The sequence below is a fragment of the Rhopalosiphum maidis genome, chromosome 4 (assembly GCF_003676215.2).
Source record: "Rhopalosiphum maidis isolate BTI-1 chromosome 4, ASM367621v3, whole genome shotgun sequence".
Taxonomy (NCBI): Eukaryota; Metazoa; Arthropoda; class Insecta; order Hemiptera; family Aphididae; genus Rhopalosiphum; species Rhopalosiphum maidis.
In genome coordinates this window covers 8,572,509-8,586,940 of record NC_040880.1, presented here as the reverse complement: position 1 = coordinate 8,586,940, position 14,432 = coordinate 8,572,509, and the positions used below count along the sequence as shown (strand labels likewise).

The following is a 14,432-nucleotide window of genomic DNA, read 5'->3' as shown; positions in this document are numbered from 1 at the left end:
ATAATGGATAAAACATGTACGAGTACCCGCAGGCTACTCGGAAGTGAATAGAATTTTCAATTTTGAAAAGGGAAGGAAGATTTTGTTTGGATATAATAGACTACAGTGTTTAGTCCATTGAAAGTGAAAATCGATATTCTTCACGATCTGTAAGATGCGTACCTATAATACCTTTATGTAGGTATGTGCGTAAAAAAAACAACCGTCCTTAAAATCGGGTCAGGTCTACAGACGACCTCCCTCGTAGGCCAGACGTATCTCTTGGACAGGCGTTCACAAAGGTCGAGTTCTGTCACTGGATTTCGTTATTATGTTATTATATTATACATAAACACCACATATTCAACAGAGTATATTTATATATATGAATACTTCAGTGTTGTATTCATACACGCAACTACCCGTCACACGAACATACAAAAGATACGTTAAATAAACATCGGTATTTATAATGTTGGTAGCCAACAAATCATTTTTCGAGTATCACACAGTTCCTTATATTATTAAATATATTGTACATAATGTATTTACACTTATTATTGTAAGTCGTGATTATCATCAATGTCGGGTAGAAGTAAATGAAACACAATTTATTTAAAAATTTGCTTTTTATTAATTATATATTATTTATAGTTACTTAAAGACATATTTTTTTTTTTTAATATTCTCGATAGGTATAAAAAAATTGATTAAAACATGTCTATTTTCTTTCTGTGTTATATATTACACAGATCAGTCTGGTTCTAAGTAAAAGTAATGTTTGATATATTTTGACGACACGTAAAACGTATTAAAAACTATTGTGAAATTGCAATAGTAAAAAATGTATATTATTCATTATTTATAAAATGTTTAATCTGTTTTTGTTATCCTATACATTTATGTATAACCAAGAAAAAAAATATACGAACAATGAATACTGCAGCAGAGAAACAATAGCTGTCGCTTTTTGAACGACAGTAGTTCTTTGATTTTTTTTTTTTTATTTAATTTTTTTCCCTTAAGCAAATGTCATTAGGTACTGTCAAAATGAGCCAATGTTAAAACACACGTTTATAATAAACTTAATAACTGTTGAAGAGTTTTTTTTGTTTAAAACCTACTTAAAAGTAACAATACTACTATTTTATCGTTGTTGTTGTATGCTCATAATATAAATTTTAATTACACTTAAATTATGGTGTTTTTCGAATATTCTATAATATCATATTTTACATGTATTCACTGGTTTTTAATTTATGCATAAGAATTATCAAAAATTGTATGGCAAGTGCAATAGAACCAACGGAAATAAAAAATAACAATTTTACAAATAATTCAATAAATATTATTATACGATATTTTTTAATAGTACGTTTAAGAATTATATTAATATACTTATCAGATATATTCATTTTCAAAAAATTGTATTTTTATTTTTAAGTTTACATGTTACATCCCATATGTATATATATAAAATATACCTTGACATGTGGATTTGACCTGAATTCATTAATTTAGTTTGAATAAGATGAATAAGACATGGTAATATATGTACGACGGCACCATGATAGAGCTGTACGGCTCAATATCTATTCAGCTTGATAATTTTCGGTATAATTTAACATTATTCTTTAGACGCTCGTCGCGTACTCGTGACCTATGAAATTGACCCCAAAACTATCCAATTAACAAAATATGCAGAACTGTTCATAGGTAGGTACTCATAACATCATCGTAAGTATTAAATTTACATATTATGTTATGATACGAATACGCACACACAAACTTGTATATACATAGACTAAATCCCAAATTTGGCCTCTGTTTTCGAGGTTCGTAAACATAATTAAATTAACATTCAATCACGGAGTCGACTGCACCGCCAAGGCCATAGAAATTGTACAGCATGGTTGCCGCGTTTTTTTTTCCCGAAAGACTTTCATAGGCGAAACTGTAGTGCTAACGCCGCCGCCTCCACTGCCACATAGGGTTCTGAAATCCTTGACCGGATTTCGTATGTGCACGTGAAAAACGATACATGGTATAATATATATATATATATATAACACACACACACGCACACTCGCATACACGCGCGGTGGTCCGAATCAACAATCTCTCGTCCGAATCGTGTACTCCAGTGGTGCGAAATGTAAGAACGCATTTTTTTCTTACGATTTTTATTGTTATTTATAATGGTATATAGACACAATGCTTGACGACGAAAAAAAAAAATCGAGACCGGATTTGGAGTCGAAATCTAACAATATTGTATACGGAGCGCGTACATGGTACATGAACACACAAACATAATATTATATAAATTAGTTGCCCAAATATCTGCGGGGTATAATATAGGTTGTGATAAAACAGGATTTCTGGATTCCCTGCACGCGGTCGGTCGCTCAAGCATCGAAAATCGCGATCGTATTTTGTATGCGTGTAAATAGGCGAGACAACAATAATAATATTGTAATAATTATTATCTATACACTCGAAAGGTGCGTTTCGCATACGAATCCGATCCCAATAATACGAGTGGCACTAAATAGTTGCCATAAAGCCAAAACCATAAATAATAATAATATAATACTATATATTACAAGGTCGATCGGAATACATACATAACATTATATATGAGTGTATTATAGTTATAATATACTCTTGACACGGATGACATTGGTGAATAATACGAACGGTGACAAACGATATTTTTAATATACTCATAGAATATGTATTTCTATGTAGCTACCTATCATCTCCCTACTCACGATTTTCGAATAATAATAATAATAATAATAACGCCTAATAATTATTGAATACGAATCGCGAGATGAAAGTGTGTACGGATTTATTAAGAACACCTAATCGATTGATTCGCGCCAATTCATATCATGTACCTATTATAATAGCTGTAAACACGCTAATAAATATGATATTATTTTATTACAATATATATATATCTTATAACGTAGTATATTGTATTACAGAGATTCAGCTTTTCACTGTGTTTATTGTACATCGACCCGCGCGATATGGACCAGCCGTGAAACTGCGTACCGCAGGTTATTTCAATAAGTATTTAAAATGTTCGTAAAGCGTGTTATCGCGAAGGAGTCTAATTATTATCGTATCGACCGAGATTTTACCGACTCGTGTAAATCCGTATAAATATACACATTTTACGCGTCTAACGTCGTTAGAAAATAACACGTATGTGCATCGTCGATAAATTCAAAACGATATTATTATTTATTCTCTGTCGCGTTTAATATGTATATTGTCATATACGTCATACTATATTATAATCGCGGCTAGTGCACTAGTGTGCGTGCGTACGCGACTCTGTTACGAAACAACGAGCGCGCGGCTGTTACGACATCTCCGGCGTAGCGGCAGCGGGGCGACCAGCGCAGGAGAAATTGCGAGAAGACGAGACTACTACATAATACAGTAGAAATGTTCGAACGTAGGCGATGTATTTTTTTTTATTTTCTTTTCTCGGCGGGGATAACGCGGGCGGCCGCGTGTATTGACTGATCACATTTCTCTCTATACAGCGATAGCGAATTTTAAAAAGTTATCGGAAATCCTGCTATACATAATATTTATAATACATAATACAAACAATTTAACGTTGTTTATATACTTTATTTTATTATGTCTTTTTTTTTTACGAGAGGTGCTTATCTCTATAATTATATGATATATTAATAAAAATAAATAAACTAAATCTCCGACAGGAGAGGCAACTCAAATCGATCTATAAATATTTTAACAACTCAATTACTAAATCAAAATATTCGTAAATCAATTTATTCACAATAACAACAACAATGTGAGATGTCAACAATACTACTTTAATAAAGTGTACGGTTAAACGAAATTCGAGTGGATAATTCAAATAATATAAATGTATTATATTATATATTATGTAGTTATAGAAATGAGTGAAATAATTAGGTGTGGGCATTAGTATCTGTTGATAAGGCTATAAATTATAATAACAGCAAGTCGTTTTTCCTAATCCAATTTTTTTACGCATAAAATATTTACTGTCTAAAAGTTTTCTAATGCTTCTGACCTTGACCTTGAATATACAAAGGAGTGTTAAAAACAACAGAACAGGAATACGTAGATAAATGAATAATGATATAGTTTAATTTTAATTGTCTTTTTCTGATTTACCTCGCCAAATTCACCATGGTCATAATTTTCTTGTAATTTACTTTTTAGCCACTTTCCATTTTCTATCTAATAATTGATACTCTTGTATTACATAAATTACAAATAATAGGTAATCACATATGATACTACTTACATTATATTAATTACGGAACAATTTCTATCGTGGTAATATATTAATATCCCTCCCCTCCACAGAAAAAAAATACGTTTGTCTATTTTACTAACAAACATAAAAGTACACCTGTAAAATTCAATTAATTGTTGTTATTTTAATTAAATATATATATATTATAGATACGCATATAATATACGCATACATACGGCTATGGTAGGTATTAGATCGACATGTCATGCTGGTTCATGGATATATAGGTACGGTGTGTGAATAGTATGTGAGTAGTGAGTAATGTTCTGTACAGTTAAAAGTATACAATATAATACCACAAATAATTTTTCACACAGAAATAGTTACTGCACCGAGTTAAGTAATAATTTGGGTCAAATGTCATCATTATATAATATACTATACATACCTATCCGAAATGATAAAAAAATGTACAAACCTAATTTAATCATATAATACTTATGCTATAGGTAAACGTATATATGATATAAAAGGTAAATTTTTAATATACAAAATAATGCAAATTATATACGTACGTGTATAGTAAGATTATAAAAACAATGTGAATTGAACAAGCTAAATAATGAAAATTAGTTGCATTATAATAGAAAATAAAATTAAAATCATTCGAAAATATATCATTGTGTTTTGTAAAATATTATAATGTGCGTATTATGACTTAAATGTCGATTTTAGTATAGAAATAACCAAAACCACAAACGGCTATTACTGTGAACATTTTCAAACTAAGTAAAAACATTTATGAATTTTAATAATAAACCTGCATTATTTTAATGACTAAAGTATAGTACTTAATTAAATTCAATCCAGAAACATTAGTAAGTATTTAATGAAAATAACATTTACGAGCCATATACACAGTGTTAAAGCCATTGTTAAATGTATTATAGATACCTATATTATATCAGCTGAAAATAAAATATATTATGTGCATATATAAGTATATAATGTATCTACACCACGGTAATATCTACCGTGATCTACACTAGTCATTAGTCATTACTGTTTTGATCAACACATGGCTTTTTACAGTATAAATGGTTAAATGTTTTAAGAAAATAATTATGTGTAGTTAAATAAAATATATACAATTATTTTAATATAATTGCAGGCTACATTTTAAATATTATGAAAAAGTCATACTCATACATCGAAATAATTTTAGAAATCCGATTATTAAATACGATATTATACACAGTATTACGTGCAATTATTAAAATATACAATAATAAATCACATAATATATATACATAATACATATTGATAATATAGTGACCAAAAATGTCGTTAGGATATCTTTATCATAGATAAACTTTGAATTAAAACACGTCGAGGAAAGGTAGGTAAACGAATATTCCTGTATTTTACCATAATATGAGCTTTACCTCCTACTTAATTGTACACTCGAGTCTTAATCGTGAGATAAAAATTCAACTCTATCGTCCAACGATAAAAATCAATCATAATAAATATTAATGTTAGCGTACACGTTGTATCAAAATACTAATAGATTATTGAAATTCACCACACCCGTAGGTTGTGGTTAATTTTAATATGTATTTAGTTTATATTATATATTATTATTAATATACGTATCTATGTACACGAAAATAAAGAAAACTCAAGGGAAATAATACAGTCACGATGCGGAGTATGATTAATATACATATATAACTGATGGAGTATTGGACTGTAAATACGAATTAAGTTGTGCAAAGAAAAAATTGTGCAAGTTTCGCTGACCTTGGCAAGCGTTGCCCCGTGCGATGGTGAGAGAGAAATAATAATAATAATAACGCGATCTTGTCATCCTACAACGATGTTCGAGGCCACCATTTCCATCCACGTCCCACTCTCGTTTGCTATACACGTATAATACACATACATACAATACATACTACGTATATTATATGCTTACATATTCAGCCAAACACATATTTCTATATATGTCGATTATTATTGTTGTTATTGATTTTAACCGCAGATTTGAGCCAAGCAATAAGGAGGAGTGACTTCGTAATAACTATATAAATTATATATATATATATATATATGCATTTTATAAATACCGAAAGCTACTGTAGGTATAGATGTATCGTAGTTTATTATTATTTATTATACCTAAGCCATACAGGTAAGTATTGAACCATTGAAGTATATTATCGTCAACAGCATCGTCGTCAATCGCCAATCGATTAACACAGTTGCAGTTTTTGTATTATCGTAACTGCGGAAATTGTATTAAAATTTGATATACCTTATTATAACGTATTTTTAGTTATCCGATGTAAACAAATAGAAAATAATTATTGGTTTTGAAATTGCTTGACCACATAACACTTTCTTACTTATATAATATCTATACTTTAATTATACACATTAATAACTAACAACTGTAACTGGCCTACAGTCTGTAGGTATATACCAATAATAACACCGATTGGATACATTTAAAAATAAATGCCTATTAATTATGAATAGTAAGTAACAAGAACGACAAAGTTACAGAGTATCAATTTATTGTATCAACTAAAACTAAATTGTGTTTTTCTAATCTCGTTTGACCTCCACACTATAACTTGATCTCAAACCAATGCCATTAATATTAATTTTAAATATTTAATTATTAATTGTATTGATTTTGAATGTAACAGGTGTTGAAATTATACTTGGTTTTATTTATTATTAAAAATATGTTACACATATTATAAAAAAAAAAAAATACACAATAATAATATTATCAACTCTAATAAAGAGTACATTCAAAGGATATAACTTCTTGTAAGAGTAAACACATAAATGAATACACTTAGATCTATAGATTAATTTGATGTATTTTCTATATGTTTTTCATAGTTTATTTTTGACGTACGTATTATGCATCAAGTTAAATGTATTCGTAACTCGTATACTCAAACTGACCTGTTAGTTTTTTGTTTAGACTCATTTTCAATTCTTTTATTCAATATGAGCTACCTATTTCAATGGATCGTTTATAGATGAGTGTAATTTAATATGTATTTTTTAATATCGCTATATGGCTATCTAATTTTTCCCTTATACACTCTGCTTCTTTACAATATAATGTTACTTTTACCCTAAATAAACTTATGTTAATACATTCATTAGTTTATTTATTCATTATAAGTTGTTAATATTATACCCTAAATGTCAAACCAATCAATTTATGGCGATAGAATATATTATCCATCAACTGACATAGCTGCCATATTACAATATAATATCATTATAAAATGTAACGTTCACTGCTGAGTATTTAAAATTTTGATTGTCGTACCAATACATTGTTTATCATTCATTCAGTCACAATTGATAAACAAAAGAATAAAGCACGCTCAAAAACGGAGCGTTCTTATGCTTCTGTAACAATTAAGGTTAATTGGCCATTTCGCATTCGTTTAAACGACTACACGATTGCTTTTCTTTCGTATTTCTAAAAACGTGGGCACTTTTATAGGTACTCAGATTTTTTACGAAAACGCTACACAATACAATACATACCGCAGCAGAAATATCCAGGGTCGTAAATCAAACTTCTAAACGATACCATCACGAAGGACTATTAAAAAACCATTCTACAAGTTTATAATGCTATGAGGAAAAAAAACTGAATTCTTACACTTACGTAACACTATGTGTACTTAGTCTAGGTGTATTCGATGGACAAAATACGACCATGTCTAACTGCTGCGGATATAAATTATTGTAAAACGAGATTACAGCACTGCAGCTTTACACATGTGTATATAATACGGTTGTATAGGTATTAGATACACGTGACCAAGACCTACGTAAAAAACGCATATTACATGATAATATGGCTTAACAATTTTTTCATGATACAATCAAAAATAAAATACAAATATTATTGTTTAATAATATAGTTATATTATTATAAAATTGGAAACGATTTGATAATATTAAAAGAGAAAAAAAATTGCTTTGAAACTATTGAAACTTATGGTTTTTACTGTCCGTTTTATTATTGTATAATATAGAAACACATACATTTTAAAATAACTTTAAATTCTTAGAATAAAATTCTAAAATAAATTTCTAAAATTATTAGTCGGAAAAAAACAATGTTTTGATGAATAATCATTGACTGTTTATGAAATAAGTGCGATATGTGGTTCAGAAATGCATTTCTCAAGCAACAACCAATATACCGCGTGTATATAGTTTGAGACACCAAAAGCACAATAGAACCGTTCGATTAACGCATATATTTTCATATAAACGTTCGATACAGTTGCGTATTGTATATAGATAATCGGCCTGTATTTATATATTATTATATTATAATAATACAATACTGTGATACGATTTCTCACAAAATGTCTCACGACACAATTATACTATATGGTGACTAATGACTATATTATAGTATATACATACTATTAGTAAGATCTATCAAATGTGATGTGTTGATAGGATATGGAGATATCAGTTTGAATTTTCCCGAATAACAATACCTGTACACACGAACACCTGTCTGAGTATAACATTTCATGTAAGTACTTACAAGTTACAATCACCGTAACTATTTCTAATAAAATATTATTGATTTATTTATAATACTGCAAACTGGGCGTAATGCAAATTCTGACAAGATTACAGAAATACACTTCCTGTGTGTATTTGGCATTTGTCAAATAGGTTAGATTGGGTTTGGATGACGATACAAAGCAAATGGTTTTGATAGATGTCTCGGTCGCAAATATAGCCGTGTGTTAATAATTGGATCAGTAAATTTAGTTTAGGGATTGGACTCGACATAATAATCTAGTTATAGAGTAAACAATTATAAAATTGGATGTTTTACCTCCCGTAAATTACATAAGTCAATTGAAAATATAAATATAACTATAAAATATGTAATTTATGTTATTATATTATAAAGGTATTATACACTAAATTTAATAAAATATCTAATGTGTAAGGGCGTACGGCTCAATGAAATGGCTTACTACTATTACTACTACTACTACTACTACTACTACTGCTACTACTAATAATAATAATAATAATTTTATAACAAAACTATATATGCATACAGATATGTATATGACGATATTTATATTCTTTCACCACGCAAATTTGTTATCATATTATGCAGTGTGCTTGTAGCTCACGTGTTCATTGGCAACAGAAAAAAGTTTTCCGACTATTCGGGGAACCAGCTACGACGAGTTGATACGACCCTACTTATAATCGGTAACGCGTATGACACGCCTGTACACCACCACATATTCTGCAGATACCGTACTGAGTGATCATCATTATTAACTAACGAAATAACTATACAGTCAATTACTGTATAAAAATCACGATCTATACCGAAATAAACGTCTTACATTATATAGAGGCAGTGCAATGACCAAATCAGTTGTCAAACCACGACTGTGATTAAACTATGCTAGGACGAAATTGAATCATATAGCAACATGAGACCTATACGCTAGAGAAATCCTGAGAAAGTCTAGCAACTAAATACATACTTATCGATCCTGCAAAAATTCTATGTATACATATACTGTAATATGTATAACTCGAGATGGCCTTCGGTACTTATCTGGCACGAGTGATATTTTCGGCCATAGTCATAAAATATCGTGTACATGCAGTGTGTACACAATACACACAAATCGTAAGTATGCTTTAATATTATCAGTGATTTTTTTTCCAACTAAATAACTAAGCTATGTATAATATAAACGATTTTGGACTATGTATTTTATGTAAAAAAAAAAAAAAAATAACAAAATAGCCTTATCAGGGGAAAACAATGTTAAAGGGCACCACTTTTACAGTTGACGCTAAAAGGATCGCGTGCACAAACTCAATTTGGATGCGGTCATTTTTCAATATTTATTTATTAAAAGAAAAATATTTAAATATTTTTCCTTAAATGATTTTTAATATATTTTAATTTCGGGAGAAAAGTGTTCACGCGACTATACATATCTCACGATTCAACGATGCGCGTACATTGCAGACCAAGACAAACGAATTTGTGTGCAAATTGTTTGCACATAATCGGTGAAACTATGTATAAGTGTATATGTATATATTGAAAATGTATCGATCGATTGAGAATTTTTCTTCTCATTTCTCTGAACTATATAGACCAATTAAAAAAAAAATGACGTCAATAATAGTCGTGGGTCACATTATTACAATTATTTTCTTATGAGTGTCTATAATATCGAGGCCATAGTTTATAGATTAGAAGTACTTATTATTATAGCTCAAGTGAAAACTCGTAACTATCCTTGATGGACTGATATATGATACATGTATCTCCAACACGTGGACTTGATCCGCTAACAGATTTGACGAGAGTGATGACTGGTATTTTATCATAATATGTGATAAATGATAAATAATAAAACTGTAATGTGTCTTTATAAACGCGTCTTTCTTCACGAGTAAAAACCGCGATCGTATACTATTTTATAATTGCGGTTTAAATGCTTTTTTGTGTTTGCGATGTGAATACACCTCTCAGACACGTTTTTATTTTCGCGGAATTATACCACGCGATGGTGCAATCGAATTTAGAATTAGGTCAACACAACGGGTGATTAGATAGCGAACATATAATTATGTAGTGGTAGTGGTGCGTATTTTTTGTTGTTGTCTGTGCGACAGACCGTCGGATATATTATCTGAATTTTATCACATCACTTTGGATGACGCGAGAATCTTAAAATTCGAGACATTATATTATTACGATGTTGTAACATGCAGTTAAATTGATTCGTAATGATGTATTTCAGCTGCATTAACTATATTTGCTTTATGACTACACGCGTATAATATCATAATCGGTACGTAAAATATAAACGTGGTTTATTATAACTGTATAGTCACAATATTTACAACCGTTTGGCTATGATAAAGTTTGCAAGTTATTCATCCTTGTACACTAATATATTATGCAGTATGAACGAATTTTTGTGATTATGATTTTTTTCTTCTTGAAAAGTACTTTCGTGTTTTATTTTCTCTATACATTCATTCGTACAGACCGACTCCGAACTCGTAATGTTATAACACCATCCATACAGTTCGAAGTTTTCTCAAGAACACACATTAAGGCCGAGAGGCGCTTTTAAGGTGACACGTTGGGAGTAATATCGTTTCGACATTAAAACACGTTTAACGTGCCGTTAAGTTCTTGAGGATGACCTAAGCCCGAAGGACTTCCAAAACCTATAAGGTCTCGAGGTTTTTTTCCTACGCGAACGTAATATTGTCGTCGCCATATCTATAATACTTATATACCCAAATAATAATCGTCTGCAGAGCGTCTGACATTAGTATATCGCGTACATATCATTATAAATCATATAAATATATACCTACGTGTATACAGATCTCTGTATATTTAGTTTGGCTTCGAAAATCGTTATAGAACATAATGTATATGTATTACAAGGCCACCGGTGTGATTAAAAAAGGTTCGGGCTGTATTCTATTCACTGCGGCTACGGCAGTGGTATAGAATAGCCAGACCGTATTCAAATACTATTCACTTTCGTTTTCGAAATCACTGGACGGCGACGACGACTCACCTACACACACACCGAATAAAATATCGTCCAGCCAACCGTCGAGATGTCGAGATATTACAATCTTATCAGTTCGTACCAAACGGTAGCGAGATTTGTTGAGAATGTCACAGTCGATAGGTTGACGTTTATGATGACAAATTAATAATTAGCTAAGGGTATAACTATTTAGTATATATATTTATACATATATAAGCCCCGTATTAGACACGCGAAAGTACGTAGAAAATATAATCGGCGTTATTATGTTACGGTGAAAAATATATCTATATAATATTATATTGTTTAAATCGCATTTAAAGGTCGTTTTCGCATTACACGTTTTGTATTTACCTACCAATAGAATAAGGGTAGTTGAATATTAATTGAGAATTTCGTATAAACAGTATGGCTGTTTAAATGTTGATTTTAGAGAAATTGTGTTTAATAAACTGAATTATCGTCGAAATCTTTTGATTGCAAGATATTAATATTATTTATACACAATGCTAATAATAATGTAACACATAAACTTCAATATATACTTTATCAAAGTTTCTCGTATGTCTATTATGTTCTAAAAGTAATTTAAATAATTTAACGAGTTATTAATGATTAAAGCGTACACTAATTTTCCTGTATAGTACATAAATGAAAAATTGAATAGTTTCATGTGTATATAGTCTGCGATTGCGATAAAATAAATAGACTTTATGAACTTTCCATTCAAATCACGTTATTGTTGCTTGAAATATAAGGCCATTCATCTTTTCTTGCAAATATCCTCCTATTACATATAATAAACGAATGCATTTTAAACAGGAAATTCGTGTCAAAAATATAATATTTTTAATTTTGACCATACTAATACATATTTGCTTCTTCACATAGTTTCGTTTTATCCTTTTAATCGTATTCGAAAATAAAATTATTACAGTCTAATCGGTTATGCAACAATATACATACATATATACATATATAATTAGTGTAAAAGTAAAAAGTATGCAAGCATAAGAACTTATATTACATAGTCGACAATCGTGTATTATATAGATCGATCGACCGATCGTCGCCTGCTATAGAGCAACAGTGTATTACAATAATATCATACGATAACACGCGTTGCACTTACCGTACATGATGGTAATCCAAATAGAATCCTACAGGCGTAAACCATAGTATTTTATTTCGTTCTCGTACGGACGGCCGAAACCGGAAGGAACCCAAACTCTCACTTTCGCGTTAACACAAACACGCGCGCGAGCGATGCGGCGGACAAGCGGTCGGTCGGCGTGTATTATAATATTACAATATTATACCGTATTATACGATAGATATACCAGACGGGGCTAGGGCGAGGATCTCTGAGCGATTTTCGCTTTTCTCATATCATATTATTTTTCCTCCTCCGCCACCGTCACCGTTTCCCGTACCAGATGCTGGAAAATCCGCACCGACTCCTTTGCGGACGGCAAAAAGGGTACACTATACACTGCAGACAGCCGGGCGGACGATCTATACGTATATCATCGTAATATATAACAGTGACGACTCCGACGACGGACTATTATTTCCGAAAAATACGAACGGCGGCCCGAACGGTATTTTCGACGGGTTAAAAAAAAAAATAACTAATCGACTTTTCCCCGGCACACCCGTGGACGGCGAAAACACTCGCGGGCGCCGAAAAATATACGAGTGGACAAAAAAAAAATTAAATAAATAAATAACAAAAAAAAAAACGCACTCACACTCACACACACGCGCGCACACGTTCACACACCGTACACACTCGCGATGGTCGTGTCTGCCGCGCGGTGCCGCGGATGGTATAGTACGCACGGCGATGTCGATGAGAACTACGGCGGCAACAGCAGCGGCGGCGGCGGCGGCGGCGGCTCGCGGTTTGTTTCGACACGCAACTGGTTCGGCGGCGTGTGTACTACGGCACTCACCGGATGGCGCATGCGCTCCGCCGACGACGTCACCGTGGCCGCCTCGGCACTCGATGTGCACATAATGTTATTATTATTATTATTACTATTATTACTATTATTACTATTACGATCGTCATCGTCGTCAACATCGTTATACACCGTGATGTAAAAAGTATAAGAAAAAATTTTAAAAAAACGTGCTTGGTGGTATACGGAGCGAGGGGCCCCCCAACCATATCATTACGCAACACGCTCCTTTTCACGGCGATAACTGTGGGGCGGAGGAGCGGTGGTAGGCGGCTGTGTGACGTGAATGACGACGGTGACGGGCTTCGGCGGCGGTCCGGTTCCACTGTCTATTTCTACCGCGTGTGGTGGACCCCTTTCCCTTTCTACGGCCGCCGCCGCCGCCGCCGCTACTCACGTAAGTGGTACGAAACATCGCCGTCTCACAGCACTACTCAACTTTTACGCCCATAACGAACGACATCAAAATCGGCGGGGCGTTACCCGGGGTGCTAGCTAGGCGGGCGGGGGTCGGTGACTCGTTCACCCCCCAAAGTTAAATAACAGCGTATGTCGTCGACGAAGAAATAATGTTAG

At 32.0% G+C, this 14,432-nt stretch overlaps 1 protein-coding gene across 1 annotated transcript in view; it reads right to left on the bottom strand.

Annotated features, from left to right (window-relative positions):
• The window catches only part of LOC113548081 (transcription factor Ken 1-like), a 40,613-nt gene extending 26,835 nt beyond the window's left edge, over positions 1-13,778 (bottom strand). Inside the window, exon 1 of the mRNA XM_026948749.1 lies at positions 13,025-13,778. The gene's annotated coding sequence lies outside the window, so the exon portion shown is untranslated. The remainder of the gene's footprint in view (positions 1-13,024) is intronic.
• Between the last annotated feature and the right edge of the window lie 654 nt (positions 13,779-14,432).